The sequence below is a fragment of the Phoca vitulina genome, unplaced genomic scaffold, assembly GCF_004348235.1.
Source record: "Phoca vitulina isolate PV1807 unplaced genomic scaffold, GSC_HSeal_1.0 scaffold3, whole genome shotgun sequence".
NCBI classification, from domain to species: Eukaryota; Metazoa; Chordata; class Mammalia; order Carnivora; family Phocidae; genus Phoca; species Phoca vitulina.
The window spans coordinates 29,077,760-29,094,028 of record NW_022589706.1 but is presented as its reverse complement, the minus strand read 5'-3'; the positions used below and the strand labels follow the sequence as shown (position 1 = coordinate 29,094,028).

General features: G+C 39.5%; 1 protein-coding gene across 14 annotated transcripts in view; it reads left to right on the top strand.

Moving 5' to 3' along the window:
* The window catches only part of APBB2 (amyloid beta precursor protein binding family B member 2), a 355,537-nt gene that overhangs the window by 61,124 nt on the left and 278,144 nt on the right, over positions 1-16,269 (top strand). For 13 of the 14 annotated variants that reach the window (XM_032400246.1, XM_032400253.1, XM_032400242.1 and 10 more), the window contains exon 2: positions 6,945-7,102. The exons of the other annotated variant lie outside the window; for it this stretch is intronic. The gene's annotated coding sequence lies outside the window, so the exon portion shown is untranslated. The remainder of the gene's footprint in view (positions 1-6,944; positions 7,103-16,269) is intronic. 14 annotated transcript variants of the gene reach the window in all.

Genomic DNA, 16,269 nt, shown 5'->3' with positions numbered 1-16,269 from the left:
CTCAGGGTTGTGGGATCGAGCCCCACTTTGGGCTCCACGCTCAGCGTGGAGTCTGCTTGAGATTCTCTTCTCCCTCTGCCCCTCCCCACCACGTGCACATTCTCTTTCTCTCTCTCTCTAAAATAAATAAAATCTCTTAAAAAAAAAAAAAAGTATTCCGGTACCTTTTTCTATAAGGCAGTAGAGTAAAACCAGTGGTTCCCAATTATGACTGTGCATCAAGCATCATGTAGGGATAGTTTTAAAAAACCTAAGATTGCCCAGATACTCCCCCAGACCTGGTATGTATGTCAGGGTACTTGGGCTTTTGGGCTTTGTATTTTTTTGTACGAACTCCAGGTTTAGGAAGGCTTCCTCTGGAGTTGTGTATCATTTTGGTCATTTTTATTTGGATATTTACTTTCTTCCTTGCTAACCCATATTTTGAATGTTGGCTCTTCCCGTTTGTTGAGTATGTGAGCTTTCAGGTTATTAATCCTGGTCAGTGTGTGGATCTTTACTGCCTCCCTTCTTTTCTCTTTTTCCCTCTTTCCTCGTCCCCTTCCCCACTGTCCCATACTGAATTTTTAGACAGTTGAGTTGACAGTGTCCTGGACAGCCTAGTTCTCAGGCCCTTTTTATTTATTTTTGTAATGAAACAGATTTAAAAAAGAAACTTTGCTAAGGCAGACATTTGGCATGTTAAAATTGAACTTCAGTTTAGTTTCTAAAATAAATAATTCCACTTTTTTTATTCTTTAAAAAATGACTGCTCCAGGAAATGCTTCTAAAATAACCTATATTCCCCTTGTTAAAACCGGGGTTGTTATTGAATGGATTCCAGTGAGTGTTCTTTTTCCTGGGGGAGGGGGGCGGTGAGAGGACAGGGACAGTGTGGGGAGAGTGCTCACACAGAGGCCAACACACACAGATTGTAGTCCCTCACACCTAACAGTGCAGTTCATATGATGGCAGTAAATTATATGGTGTATTGTGAAATGTGGTCTGGAAATTAAAAGAAGAAGGAAGATGTTTACTGTATCTAGATCAATTAGAATATTCCTTTTAACTTTTGTGTGGAGGTCTTTTGGTTAAAAGAATCCCTGTGTTGCAGCAGAAGTAGCATTGCTGCTTCCTCGATTTAGTTCATATATTTTACATTTCATGTGAATGAGGAAGGACTGAAATGTCAGCTTTGTCAGGGTGGAAATTTTGGTCCGTGCTTAAATCTTCTTTTTTTAAAGATTTTTATTTATTTGGGGTGCCTGGGTGGCTCAGTCGGTTAAGCGTCTGCCTTCGGCTCAGGTCATGATCCTGGGGTCCTGGGATCGAGCCCCACATCAGGCTCCCTGCTCAGTGGGGAGCCTGCTTCTCCCTCTCCCTCTGCCTGCCGCTCTGCCTACTTGTGCTCTCTCTCTCTGTCAAATGAATAAAAACCTTTAAAAAAAAAAAGATTTTTTTATTTGACAGAGAGATAGCAAGACAGAGAACACAAGCAGGGGGAGCAGCAAAGGGAGAGGGAGAAACAAGCTCCCCGCCGAGCAGAGAGCCCGATGTGGGGCTGGATCCCAGGACCCCGGGATCATGACCTGAGCCGAAGGCAGACACTTAACCGACTGAGCCACCCAGGTGCCCCTAAATAAATAAAATCTTAAAAAAAAAAGAACTCGTAAAGGTAACAATACCTGATGTTTGTCTGGTATTTGGATTAGAGGCCACCTACATGTTCCCATAGTTCCCTGTGCCTCACACACATCACAGTGCATTCCTTAACCTAAGTCCTTGCAGGAAGGACTGGGTCTCTTGTCCGTCGTTGGGTCCTCAGTGCCTTATCTGGCAGCATTGCAGTTTCTTAGTAAATATTTGTTGAATGAACACATAGTGTTAAAATTTCTATAATGCTTTCATATTTGGTTTTATCAGTTGGAAATCCCAGGAAGTTGGCTGATAGTATCACCCCAGTTTCACAAATGATGGAACGAAGGTTAAAGAGAATAAATTAGTTATCCCAGAAAGCCTCAGGCCTAAGTAGCAGAGCTAGGACTATAAGCTCTAAATCTGCTCATTTCTTCATCCCCTGTTCTTTCCAGAACAGCCTTTAAAACATTAATAAGCATAAATTCCCCCTCTTTGCTCCCCAAGTTAAAAGCCTCTCTACTTGAGAGCATGACAGGGGAAGTTACCTTATGAAACCTTTTCTGAATTACCTACTGTCTTCCCCATCATCTACAATCTTGTTGGGTGCCAGTTTGGATTATTCATAATAGATTCTTCTAAGTTGCCTGTGATGGGTGCCTATGGTACATTCTTTTTGAAAAAAAAATAAAACAATTTTAATGCTGTATTCTTTTCTCCCAAACATTTTAAGGTGTAAATTTATTAATACTATGAATCTAAGTTTTTAAAGTCAAATTTCCAGGGGCACCTGGCTGGCTCAGTCGGTTAAGCATCTGACTCTTGGTTTTGGCTCGGGTCGTGATCTCAGGTCCTGGGATTGAGCCCCATGTCGGGCTCTGAGCTCAGTGCGGATTCTGCTTGTCCCTCTCCCTCTGTTACTCTCTCTCTCTCTCTCTCAAGTCAATCAGTCTTTAAAATAAAATTTCCAAAGTGGTGAGAGGAATGTTCTCCAATGTATTTTTGCCTGGTCCTCCTGATCATTTTGAGATAGAAATTTCTTTCTTTTTTTTTTTTTAAGATTTTATTTATTTTTTGACAGAGCCAACGAGAGAGGGAACACAAGCAGGGGGAGTGGGAGAGGGAGAAGCAGGCTTCCCACCGAGCAGGGAGCCCGATTTGGGGTTTGATCCTAGGACCCTGGGATCATGACCTGAGCCGAAGGTAGATGCTTAATGACTGAGCCACCCAGGCGCCCCGAGATAGAAATTTCTGAAGTGTTGAATTGGCTTGGCTGATATTTCTGGACTCAGGCTCAAGAAGGAGAAACCTTCCCTCTGATATTAGGATAGAAAAAATAAAACACCGACCAAACATTTAAGAGTCTCAAATGGTGGCAGACATCTGGGTGCACATTTTGCCAAAGGCATTCACTGAAGCTAAAGACCAAGCAACACACAGCCAAGGTTCTAAGAAAGGACTTCAAAATAGATGAATCTGATCTAATTCTAATTTATGTTTTGTCTCTGTTGAGAAAGATCATTTGGTGGCTCCAGCAAGATTTTATCCGATTTGATTAGTGGGTGAGAGTTGGTCCTCCCAGACCACTAAATTTGAACTTAACCATCATTACCTTACAAATAACTTTAAAGAGGGGTGCCTGGGTAGCTCAGTTGTTAAGCGTCTGCCTTAGGCTCAGGTCATGATCCTAGCGTCCTGGGATCGAGCCCCGCATCAGGCTCCCTGCTCGGCTGGAAGCCTGCTTCTCCCTCTCCCACTCCCCCTGCTTGTGTTCCCGCTCTCGCTCTCTCTCTATCAAATAAATAAAAACCTTAAAAAAAAAAGAATAATTATCTTACCAAATAAAACACACACACACACACACACAAATAACTTTAAAGAGTTACTTGAACAATACCCCAAAGCTTTCATTTCATTGTGACAAGGCAACACAAATTGAATTCTCTTTGCCCACTGTGGACATTGACCTTTAGTATTAGAACAGAGGCATCGAGGGGAATAAATAAACTGCCAGTATTGTGTTTCCTCCAGGATCCAGCCATGGAAATATATGGTAGGGACTTGAGGAGCAGTTTTGCATGGAAAAACAAAAACAAAATAAAAAACCCCTGCATTTTCTTTTTTTTCGCTGGGTGCCTCGCTTCTCAAATGAGGCGGGACAAGCTATTGTGTTTGTTCTGGCTCTTACAAAGCGAGATCACATCATCCCTCGATGCGGCTTGTTTCATTCGCAGCTTCACAACCCATGGCTTTGTTGTTCTGCTGCACAGTAGGGCAGGCTCACGAGCAGTGCGCTGGATCCATACAGGCTTTTCAGGGAGCGTTTCTGAGTTTGTCATTTTGCCATCTGTCCTCTTCTCTCCCCTGGCTTTTCAGACTATCCACATTGTGTTCGACTCTTCGGTTTCTGATTGGGGTGGCGGGGATACTACCATAGGTGGATGCTAAGAAAGCAGTGGAGGTGAGCAGTATTTCAAATAACTGAGCAGAAAAGAGAAAAATCTTGCTCCCTCTCCGAGGTTTGTATCAGACATAAGATAGGAAGTATTAGGATTATGTTACGATATTTCTCAGCGACTGTTGTTTACTTAATTTTTGAAACCACTAATGTCGCCTCCTTAAGCTTTGGGTCATCTGGTCAGGAAGAGGCTGGGACCTGATGCCATAAATCACTTGTTTCCAACTGGTGGGATGAGCGTGCGTCCTTCTTGTCTCTTACAGGTGGCTCAGTGCAAGTGTCGTATTATCTCGTTGAAAACCTTTTGTCCTGCTTTGAGCCCTGGGCATGTAGTAGGACCAGCAAGCTTTCGGTGTGATCGGCAGTTTCTGGTCAGGACACCTGCTGCCTTAGCACAGTGCGACCATTGTTTCTCAGATTGAACGTGCTCTGGGCACAGCCACCACAACTTTTTTAGCCCGCAGTTGAGTCTTTGGTGGTTTTTTTTTTTTATTGGTTTTTTTTTTTTTCCGTGTGCATTTCATTTTTGGTGGAACAAATGTCTGTCTTGTTCTTCTGGTTTTGCTGGTATGAATTTAACGTGTACGTGTTTCCTGCAAACTTGTATTTCGAAGAGTGCGTGCCAAGGTATCGTCGTGGTGGAAAGAGTGCTGGGTCAGAGTGGAGGCAGGCGATCTGGACCTTTATCCCTGATCCTCTCATCCCTGCTGTGTGGCCTCAGGAAAGATATTGAAACTCTCTGGGCATCCGGGGTCTTCATTTGTAACCTGAGGGAGTTTTGGGGTTCCTGGAATGATGGATTGCCAAGTCCTCCAGTGTTAAGATTCCACCACTGTGTTTTGTGTTTTCTGGGATGCCAAGATGTCAAAATGGAGTGGGTGAAGTGTTCACTAGGGCTGGGCTCCTGTGAGACCATAAGTAACACCAGGAGGCGCTCTTTTTAATTAAGCAAAAAATAATATGGCATGGTCAGTGATAGAGAGTTTTGGATGCATTAATTAAAGGAGGGAAATAACTATGGTTTTCTTGTCTCCTTGTGGCAAGTTGGCAGTAAACAAACACAAATTTCTTATTTTTAGGAAAGTAGTGTTATTCAGCCCTGGAAATGTTATTGGACACTTGGGTTTTGAACTTATAAATTAAGAATTATTGAGCTCAGATAAATGAAGACTTCTTAATTTATTAGCTCTTACTGTTCAGATGAGAAGAAACCCACAGATCAGGCTAATATAGGATAGACATCCGCTTACTGATTTGTATCCCCATCAGTTTAATAAAAATCTTATTTAAAAATATTGTGATTCTACAAGTAATACATATGAGTTGTGGAAAATTTGGAAAACACCAAGAAGGAAAGACAAATAGCTTCTAATTCCATGACCCAGAAATAGTTCTTTTTTCATACTTTTGTGTCTTTAATTATATACACTTAGTTTGTAGAACAAAATTGGGATCATACCATACATATATAACTTTCTTGGGTTCCTTTTGAGATGATTTTTGGGCCTGAGCTTTCAGATGAAGGTGGAGATTAATGTAATATTATGCTTGGCACACATGTGACAGGGTCTGTTTTGCCTTACAGAAATAGAATTGTAGCCCTAGTATCTGAAAATAACATTTGTCCTGTTCCCTCTTGAACAGGCTTTCAATATTCAGCATATATAGATGTTGTCATAGTGAATACTATAATGAACAAATGAGGACTTCTTAATTTATTAGTTCTTAATTGTTCACTAATTGCTTTTCTAAGGTTTCCTCACTTTAGTTTTCTGTACCAGAATTGCTAGCTGTAATATCAGTGAGCATAAGTTATTTCAACACTATTTTTCTGGATGCCTTGATTTCTCAGGCTGAAGCATGGTAGCTGGTGTGGGCCAGGCCACAGGTTTGGCATGAAGGAGGGTGGTTAAGAGATTCCTTTTGCCCAAATATATGGTGCATTTGATAATATTTATTTATTTATTTTTTAAAGATTTTATTTATTTATTTGACAGAGAGGGACACAGAGAGAGAGGGAACACAAGCAGGGGGAGTGGGAGAGGGAGAAGCAGGCTCCCGGCAGAGCAGGGAGCCCGATGTGGGGCTCGATCCCAGGGTCCTGGGATCATGACCTGAGCCGAAGGCAGACGCTTAACGACTGAGCCACCCAGGCGCCCCTATTTGATAATATTTATAATTCACTAGTTGAATATTGGTTTCATATATCATTTTTCTCTAGTAGGAAATGAAAGATGATTAGTTTCCCCTTTGGATTATTTAGCCTATAAAATTTTCTGTTACACCATTTGCTTTGCATTGAAAACGCATTCTAAATCCTGAACCACATTGGAATTCTTTATGACCTTCCCCTTATGTGTCTTTCGGTGGTGCCCTTTGAAGTCCTGAAATGTTTTTATATTTGATTGAGATTAAATCTGGGTTTCATTTTACTTTTTTAAAACATATTGAGCAAGTTAATTTTCTGTTCGAGTTCCTAAGGGGAATGATTCTAGCCCTCTGTGTCCCAAGAATTCAGACTGAGCCTTGCCAGAACATTCCTGTGGTTTTCCACAGGGCAGATCACTGTGTTCATGAAATTTTAGTTGTAGCTTGTGTTTTCTGTGGTTAATTAAAACATCTGGCTTTTGCATTTTCCACAAACAGAGTATAATCATTTGGCCGAACCTTTTCAACAATGATTAAACGCCCCAGTCCTTCTTTAGGATAGCCCAAACTTATCTTTCGGACACCTTATATGCTATTGTCTCTGTTCATTAATGATTTTAAACAGTTGGAAAACATTTGGGGTTATCCTGCCAAACATAGACTCTTGAGAGAGAGAGTTTGTGAATACGAATCCCTCCAATGGGCTCTGGCTTTTCCCCTGCAGGTCGGAGCTGCTGTGGGTGAGCTGCTGTGGTCTGTGGCCAAGCATGCTGCTGTGGCCGGATCTGCCCAGCCGTGGAACAGAAACATTTGCTGGATGGAAAATCCATAAAAGAAAGCTCCTGTGAAAGCCGGAGACCGACGCTAATTAAGTAAAATCAGGTTAGTATCAGAGAGGCGGGATGAAGCGGATTGGGTCAGCTAGGGAAAAGCGGTTTTGTTTATTCCATAAAGTGTTTCTGAAACAGCCCCAAATAGTCCTTCCCAGTTATTCGAGAGATTCCTAGCATTGCAGAGATGGCCGGTAGATCCTGACGTATCTCCGTGTGCAGTGAATCGCTGTCTCCTTTCTTTGTCTCCTCTGCCCCATCTTCTTGCTCATCTTCCTCTCCTCTTGCAGAGAAGAGAAAGTCTTCAGCACAACGTATGTAAGAGGCCCCAACCAGAGGCCCCCCATAACAACCGCAGCGATCTTGGCTTGACTTTGGAGAGAAACCCTCTTCTTGAGAGAGCACGGGCTTGCGCTGGTGCCTTCAGACTTGCCCTCATTTGTGTTTTCACACTGGGAAGGGGGGAGTCATGGAGACCTGCCATTTCTGTTGGGGCGCTTCCGGCCCTGGTTTGCTTGGCGAGATTTTACTTACTCTTATCTCCCCTTAGACAAAAGCTAGCAACATGTTCATTTTTGGCAGTGTGTGCATTTGGCATGAAGATACTCCTATAGCACAGAAGAAAAGAAGTGTCCTGAAAATAATAGGAATGTAGATAAATGCAAAATAGCCTAACGGTAGACCAGGAGAATGAAACAGAACAGCCTCACATGGAGCAGTGCGGTGGGGAGAATTCCTTTTGAGAACGTGTACTATACATACAAGTAGGGGCACGACAAACAAGTCCTATTGGATATTCAGGGGGTAACTCAGCATTATGTATCAAGAACAGTTCATAAATACTCACTAGACAGGAGCGGGTCAGCAGTCTTGAGAACCTGTAAAGTAGTGAATGTCTGTTGACTTCACCCACCCAGCATCCCTTTCCTCCTTTCAATAAATCACCCAGATTTTCCCTGGGCAGTTAGTCACCCTTCCTTTGTTTTCAGCCTGTAAGTCGGAGGAAGTGACCTCACTGCCTCTGTTATGGGCATGTGACATAAGCTTGGCTAGTCAGGGTCCCAAGGATCGATTTATGGAGGACCCAGTATTTTCACTGACCCCGTTGCGAAGAGGTTTTTCCTTTTTCGTGGGTTTGTTAAGCTGGAGCTGCTAGTTTCCCGCTTTGCCACCGCTTAAGGAAAGCCTTTCTGAGAATAAAGTTAACACAGAGGAGATCAGAGCAGGGAGATACAGGAAGTGAGATGAGGCGGGAGGGGGGCGTGCACACACACACACACACACAGACACACAGACACACAGACTCACACACACCTTATGACCCCAGAGGCAGTACCATCTAAAGCCAGCAACTCTGGTTTCACTTTCATGGCAGGTTAGGGAGTTAGTTTGAAATAGATATCCGTCACTTAGATCCAAACAGGTCCTGATTGGGAATGCCTTCTAGGTGTGAGGTCTTAGCGGGAGATGACTGGCACTCCCTGTCTTTAGAGGCTCACAATGGAGGGGATGGGCTGGATCGGGATTCTGACACACAAAGTGAAAAATGTATCACTAGAGGTAAAAGCTAAGCTCTGTGGGAGTAGAGGTGCAATTATGAATTCTGCTGGGTGTTGGAGAGACTGGCAGAGAGCTATGATTTAACAAAGGGAGAAGTAGAATTTAGTTTTCAGGAATATTAAAAAAAAATACACTTAATTCAATTACTTGCTTTTTGAGTCTGAAAGAAAGAGAGGCTTTCCAGAGCTTATAGTTAAAGTAAATAGCAGATAAGGAAAATAATTTCAGAGCTTCACGAGTAGTAGAATCCTGGTGTTTACTGTAAACACAATTGTTTTGGGAGCAGCCAAATGAGAGGTTATCAGAAAGCTGTCCAGAGTTTATTTTAACACTGCAGGGTAACAGCTGCTCTTCTCACTAAAACCTCAGTTGGCTTTCTGTTCAAGCAGAATTCCAAGCATGTCATGAATTTTAAAGATTTATTTCTTCTTCTTATGTTAGACTTTATTATTATTTTTTATAATTGACACTGCTTTCTTATTTTTAATTTTTATTATTTATTTATTTATTTATTTATTTATTTATTTATTTTGAGAGAGAGAGAGTGAGAGGTAGAGTGTGCACGGGCTAGGGGGTGGGCAGGAGCAGAGAGAGAGGGAGAGAGAGAGAATCTTAAGCAGATTCCATGCCCCACATGGAGCCCCGGCGCAGGGCTCGATCTCACAACCCTGAGATCATGACCTGAGCCGAAATCAAGAGTCGGACGCTTAACCGACTGAGCCACCTATGCGCCCATTTGCTTCTTTAAATTAACAGATTTTATTTTTTGGGGGTAGTTTTAGGTTACAGAAGAATTGAGCAGAAAGTATAGAGAGTTCCCACATATCCCCACTACCACTCAGACTTTTCCCTATTAACATCTTGCAGTTGTTTGGTATATTTGTTACAATTGATGAGCCAATATTGATACATTATTATTAACTAAAGTCCATAGTTTACATTAGGGTTCGCTCTTTGTGTTGTACATTATGTGGGCTTTGACAAATACATAATGATATGTATGTACCATTATAGAGTCACACAGAATGGTTTCAGTGCCCTAAAAATCCTGTGTTCTGTCTATTTGTTCATCCTCCCCTCCCTCTGAATTCCTGGCAACTACTGATCTTTTTCCTATCTCCATAGTTTTACCTTTTCCAGAATGTCATATATTTGGAGTCGTACATTATGTAGCCTTTTCAGATTGGCTTCTTTCACTTAGAAATAGGCATTGAAGATTCCTCCGTGTTTTTTTGTGCCTTGATAGCTCATTTCTTTTTAGTGCTGAATAATATTCTATTGTCTGAATGTGCCACAGTTCATTTATCCATTTGCCTATTGAAAGATATCTTGGGTACTCCTAATAAAGCTGCTATGAACATTCATGTGCAGGTTTTTGTGTGGACATAAATTTTTAGTTCCTTTGAGTAAATACCAAGGAGCATGATTGCTGGACTGTATGGTATAAGTATGTCTCGTTTTGTAAGAAACTGCCAAACTGTCTTCCAAAGTGCCTGCACTATTGCATTTCCAAAAGCAATGAATGAGACTTTGTTTCTCCACATCTTTGCCAGCATTTAGTATTGTCAGTGTTTTGGACTTTAACCATTTTAATGGGTATATGTGGCATTTCTTTGTTATTTTTATTTGCAGCTCCCTAATGATGTATGATTTTGAGCCTCTTTACATATGCTTGTTTACCACCTGTATATCTTCTTTGGTGAGGTATCTGTTCAGATCTTTTGCCCATTTTCAAGTCAGATTGTTCATTTTCTTATTGTTGAGCTCTAAGAGTTCTTTGTATGTTTTGGATGCCAGTCCTTTATCAGATGAGTCTTCTGTGGATATTTTCTTCCAGTTCTGTGGCTTGATTTTTTCATTCTCTTGACAATGTCTTTCTCATTGCTGAAGTTTTTAATTTTAATGAAGTCCAACTTATCACTTATTAATTTTTTCATGGATTGTTGCTGTTGTATCTAAAAGTCACTGCCAACCCAAAGTCATTCAGGTTTTCTCCTTATCTTCTAGAGTGTTACAATTTCATGTTTTACATTTAGATCTATGATCTACAGATATTTTGAGTTAATTTTTGTGGAAGCTGTTAAGGTCTTTGTCTAGATTCATAGTTTGTATATGAAATTACAGTTATCCTAGCACCATTTGTTGAAAAGACTATCCTTTCTTTATTGAAGGGCATTGGCTCCTTTGTCAAAGATCAGTTGACTGTACTTGTGTGGGTCTGTTTCTGGACTCTGTTCCATTGATCTATTTGTTTATTTTTTCAACAGTACCACACTGTCTTAATTACTCTAGCTTATAGTAAATCTTCAGTTCAGATAGTGTTAGTCCTCTGACTTTGTTCTTCCTCTTCAGTATCGTATTGGCTATTCTGGACTTTTTGCTTCTCCTTGTAAACTTTAGATCAGTTTATCAATATCTACAAAATAATTTGCCAGGATTTTCATTGAGATTGTGTTGAATCTATAGGTCAGGTTGAGAAGAACTGATATCTTGACAGTACTGAGTCTTCCTATCCATGTATGTGGAATCACTCCATTTATTTAGAACTTCTTGATTTCTTTCATCAGAGTTTTATAGTTTTCCTTATATAGATCTTGTACATATTTTACTAGATTTATATCTAAGTATTTCATTTATTTTGATGCTAGAATAAACAGTATTATATTTTTAATTTTAAATACCAATTGTTTATTGCTGGTGTGTAAGAAAGCAAGTGACTTTTGTATATTACCATTGAATTCTGCAAACTTGCTATAATTGCTTATTTGATCCAGGAGTATTTTTATTGATTCTTTGGGATTTTCTGCATAGACAGTCATGTCATCTGTGAACACAAAGACAGTTTTATTTCTTCCTTCTCAATCTTTTCCTTTTATTTTCTTGTCTTACCTCACTAGCTAGGACTTCTAGTATGATGTTGAATGGGAGTGGTGAGAAGTATCTTGCCTTGTTCTTGATCATGAGAAAGCATGTAGTTTCTCGCCATTTAAGTATAAGATTAGCTATAGGTTTTTTGTAGATGTTCTTTATCGAGTTGAAGAAGTTTCCCCCTCTAATCCTGGTTTGCTGAGAGTTCTTTTTGTGAGCGGGTATTGGATTTTTATCAGATACTTTTTCTACATCTATTGATATGATCAGGTGATTTTTTTCTTTTTTAGCTTATTGATATGATGGTTATATTAATTGATTTTTGAATGTTGAACCAGCCTTTTAATGGGGATTGTGTTGAATCTCCAGATCAGTTTGAGGAGTATTGCCATCTTACCAATATTAAGAGTTCTGATCCAGGGTGGGTGGGTGTCTCAGTGGGTTAAGTGTCCACCCTCTTGATTTCGCCTCAGGTCATGATTTCAGGGTTGTGAGATTGAGGTCTGAGTCCAGCTTCATGCTGGGCGTGGAGCCTGTTTAAGATTATCTCTCTGCCCTACCGCCCCCCCCCCCACATGCATATGTATGCGTGCACACGCGCTTGCTCTCTCTTTAAAAAAACTGGAAAAAAAAAAAGAGTTCTGATTCATTAACATGGGAAATGTTTCCATTGATTTAGATCCTTTTCTTTTTTAAGATTTATTTAGAGAGAGAGAACAGGGGAGGGGCAGAGGGAGAGGGAGAAAGAGAATCCTAGGCAGAGTCCCCACTGAGCAGGGAGCCTGATGTAGGGCTCGATCCCACAACCCCAAGATCATGACCTGAGCTGAAACCAAGAGTCAGATGCTCAACCGACTAAGTCACCCAGGTGCCCCTAGATCTTTTTAAATTTCTTCAGCAGTGTTTTGGTTTTTTTTAGGCAACAAATCTTGCCCTTTGCTATTAAATTTATTCCTAAGTATTTTTTCTTTTTGATACCTTCATAAAATGGAATCATTTTTAAAATTTCATTTTCAGAGTATTCATTGCCAGTATATAGAAATACAGTTGATTTTTATAAATTGATCTTGTTTCCTTAAGCCTTGAACTTGTTTATTAGTATTGATAGTTTTTTATTGTGTTGTGACTTCCTTAGGATTTTCTATATACCAGATTATGTCATCTGCAAATAGAGATAGTTTCATTTCTTGTTCAGTCTGGATGTTATTACCATTATTTTTTACAGTGATTTGAAAACTTGGCTGTGATATGAGAAGTACAAAGTAACGTGCTTTGGAGTTACTGATGAAATGATCCTATTATGTAGCTTTTGAAAAGAACAAAAGATGATAATTATGAAATTTATCTCCTTATTATCGAGTTAGTTATACAAGTTATACAATCGGTGAGCTTCTTAGCCACTCCTATATCTTCGTTAGGGAAGTGCCTATTCAAATTCTTTGCGTATTTTCATATTGAGTTATTTGTCTGTAAATCCCTTATCAGATATATAATTTGCATGTATTTTCTCCCAGTCTGTGGCTTCTCTTTTCATTTTCCTAAGGCTGTCCTTAAAGCTCAAAAGAATTTATTTGAATTCTGGTTAACATACAGTGTGAAAGTAGTTTCAGGTGTAAGATATTGTAATTCAGTACTTCTATACAACACCAAGTGCTCATCACAACAAGTGCACTCCTTAATCCCCACCACCTATTTCACCCATCCCCCATCCACCTCCCCTTTGGTTCTCTGTAGTTAAGAGTCTGTTTCTTGGCTTGCCTCTCTCTCTCTTTTTTTCTTTTGCTCATTTGTTTCTTAAATTCCACTTATGAGTGAATTCATATGGTATTTGTCTTTCTCTGACTGACTTACTTCACTTAGCATTATACTCTCTAGCTCTATCCCCATCATTGCAAATGGCAAGATCTCATTCTTTTTTATGGCTGAGGGATACTCCATCGTCGCTGTATATCGCATCTTCTTTATCTCTTCATCAGTCGATGGACACTTGGGCTATTTCCATAATTTGGCTATTGTAGATAATGCTACTATAAACATCAGGGTACGTACATTTCTTTGAATTAGTATTTTTGTATTCTTTGGGTAAATACCTAGTAGTGCAATTGCTGGATCATAGGGTGGTTCTATTTTCAACTTTCTGAGGAACGTCCATATTGTTTTCCAGAGTGGCTGCACCAGCTTGCATTCCCTCCAACAGTGCAGGAGGGTTCCCCTTTCTCTGCATCCTCACCAACACCTGTGGTTTCTTGTGTTGTTGATTTTAGCCAATTTAACCGGTGTGAGGTGATATCTTATTATAGTTTTGATTTGTATGACGTTGAGCATCTTTTATGTGTCCATTGGCCATTTCCATGTCTTCTGCCCACTTTTTAATTAGATTATTCATTTTTTAGGTGTTGAGTTTTAAAAGTTTTTAATTGTAACGAAGTTCAGTTATTCAGTCTTTTCTTCTAAAGTTCATGATTTTGATGTTTCTAAGTATTCTCTGCTTAACTAAAGGTCACTGAAATTTTTTTCCTATGTTTCGCTCTAGAACTTTTGTTGTCTCAGTCCTTACACTTAGGGCTTTGGTCCCTTTGGGGTTAAGTTTTGGGTGTGTTAATTTTTTTTCCTCCCATGGATATCCAATTGTCTCAAAACTATTTGCTGAAAAGACTATCTTTTACCTGTTGATATATCTTAGCACCTTTGTAGGAAATCATTTAACCATAATGTAAGAGTTTATCTCAGAACTCTCAGTTCTGTTTCGTTGATTATTTATGCCTGTCCTTATGCTTGTTCCATATTATACTTTACTTAGGTTTGCAGTGCAGTTTTTCTGTGAAAAAGTTTTGTTCAAGAAATAGGGTTAAGTCGCAATATGTCTCTATTTATTTTTACTATCATATCTTTGCTACTTTTCCTCTCCATTCCTATTTGAGTCACTCTCTTAAAAGTACTAGTCTCTGGTTATTTTTCTTTGGGATAAATGTGGAAATTTGAAGTGGTGGATGAGAATGCAAGCCAATTTAGATGGATTTTCTAGATTACTGTATGCATTACTTTAAATAAAAAAATGCTTTGTTTTTCATAAAGATGGTAAGCATTCTAATGCCCATTATCCATTTGAATAAAACAGATTAAAATTTTCCATTACTTCTGTCTTAATCTTTACCAATAACTACTGACTGAAGGATTTGCAAGTTTGGTATATTATCTCAAGAATTTCAAGAATTTTCGTTAATGATTATATGAATTGGGTCTTTTTTTACACAAAATGATAAATTTCACAAAACTATAATTTTATTAAATGGAAACTCTATGAATTAAAATATTTTGGGTTTTGGAAACATAGTATGATTTTATGTTTCAAAAAAACTGAACATTTTTCATAGTACAATTAAAATGCCACCTGTATTTTTTTATATTTACCCGTGTTCTTTTTGTCTTTGTGTTAGTATAGTTCCCAATAAGCAATTGTGCAGACATTAAAATAATTGGATTGGAAATATGAAGACTGCATTACAACTGTAAAAATTGTGAATAGGTGTGATTTAGAAGGGAAAAAAGGTCAGTGCTTTCTTTGGTGACATTTGGATTCTAGTTGGCCATTTTGTTTTGTTGTTAAGTTATAATTTTGTTTGGGGGATGACTTATTTTTAATGTGAAAAAACATAAAATTTTGGTCTTGGTGAAATTCAGAGACATTTCCTTTCTCTGACATACAGCTGAAAGTTGACTTCTGCTACTGGGGGTTTAATTGAGTATTAAAATCAAAATTAGATCTAGAATATGTTTTTTGTAGTTCTATTAGTAGGTCAAGCCATGCTTCCCAGTTTCTGGAGGGCCCCGTTCAGGATGGCTTCTCAGCTTTTTGCTCTTTCTCGGCACGTCTTCTTATTTCAGCCTGGGTAGACCACCTTGATGGGAGTGGACATATGTGTTACCTGCCCCTTTGCTTTCTTTGGCTGATAATGTCACTGCATAAAAATGCATCCATAGAGAATGTGGAATTATTCTTTTTATTGTTCATTTAAAAGAAAAAGCCAGGGGCACCTGGGTGGCTCAGTTGGTTAAGCGTCAGACTCTTGATTTTTGGCTCAGGTCATGGTCTCAGGGTTGTGGGATGGACCCCCGCGTTGGGCTCTGTGCTTAGCGCGGAGTCGGCTTGTCTCTCTTCCTCTTCTCCTCTCCCCTCTCTCTCTCTCTCAAATAAATAAATAAAATCTTCATAAAAACATACAAGAAAAAGCCATAGGTAAGCTTTCACTTACAACTCCAGGACTCAGGAAGTGGGTATCGTGGATCTTTTAACCCTGCCATTCCTTTAAATCTTTTCTTTCTCTTTGATGCCTTTTAAAAATCTTGGTGACCCATTTGCAGAATGATGAATGGACCCTGTGAGGCATATAGTACTTAAAATATTCTAGGAAAATACGGTCTTGGTCTTGTTTTTCTTAGGGAGCTGATACAAAATATGGCTGGGTGATAGATAGTAACTTCTTAAGTTTATAGAGAGCCTTGTGCTGACTGATGTTCGGGGAATGATTGAACCCCTGAAGTTTGAGTTGTGGTACGGTGACATCTGTGAAGACCCCGGCCTGTTTATTATCATGTGGTTGCCGATGAAGCAAAATCAAATCAGCTTCGTCCCATTCAGTGAACCAGTACAAGAATGAAGAGAGTATCCAGAACTTGCTTTCATTAGGAGGAAACACATTTTTGTGTAAGTCTGCAGTGGAGATGTTTGTGATAAATATGTTAATAGAGTTTGGCATGTTACATCTTTTGATTTTTTTGCTTGTCTTTATA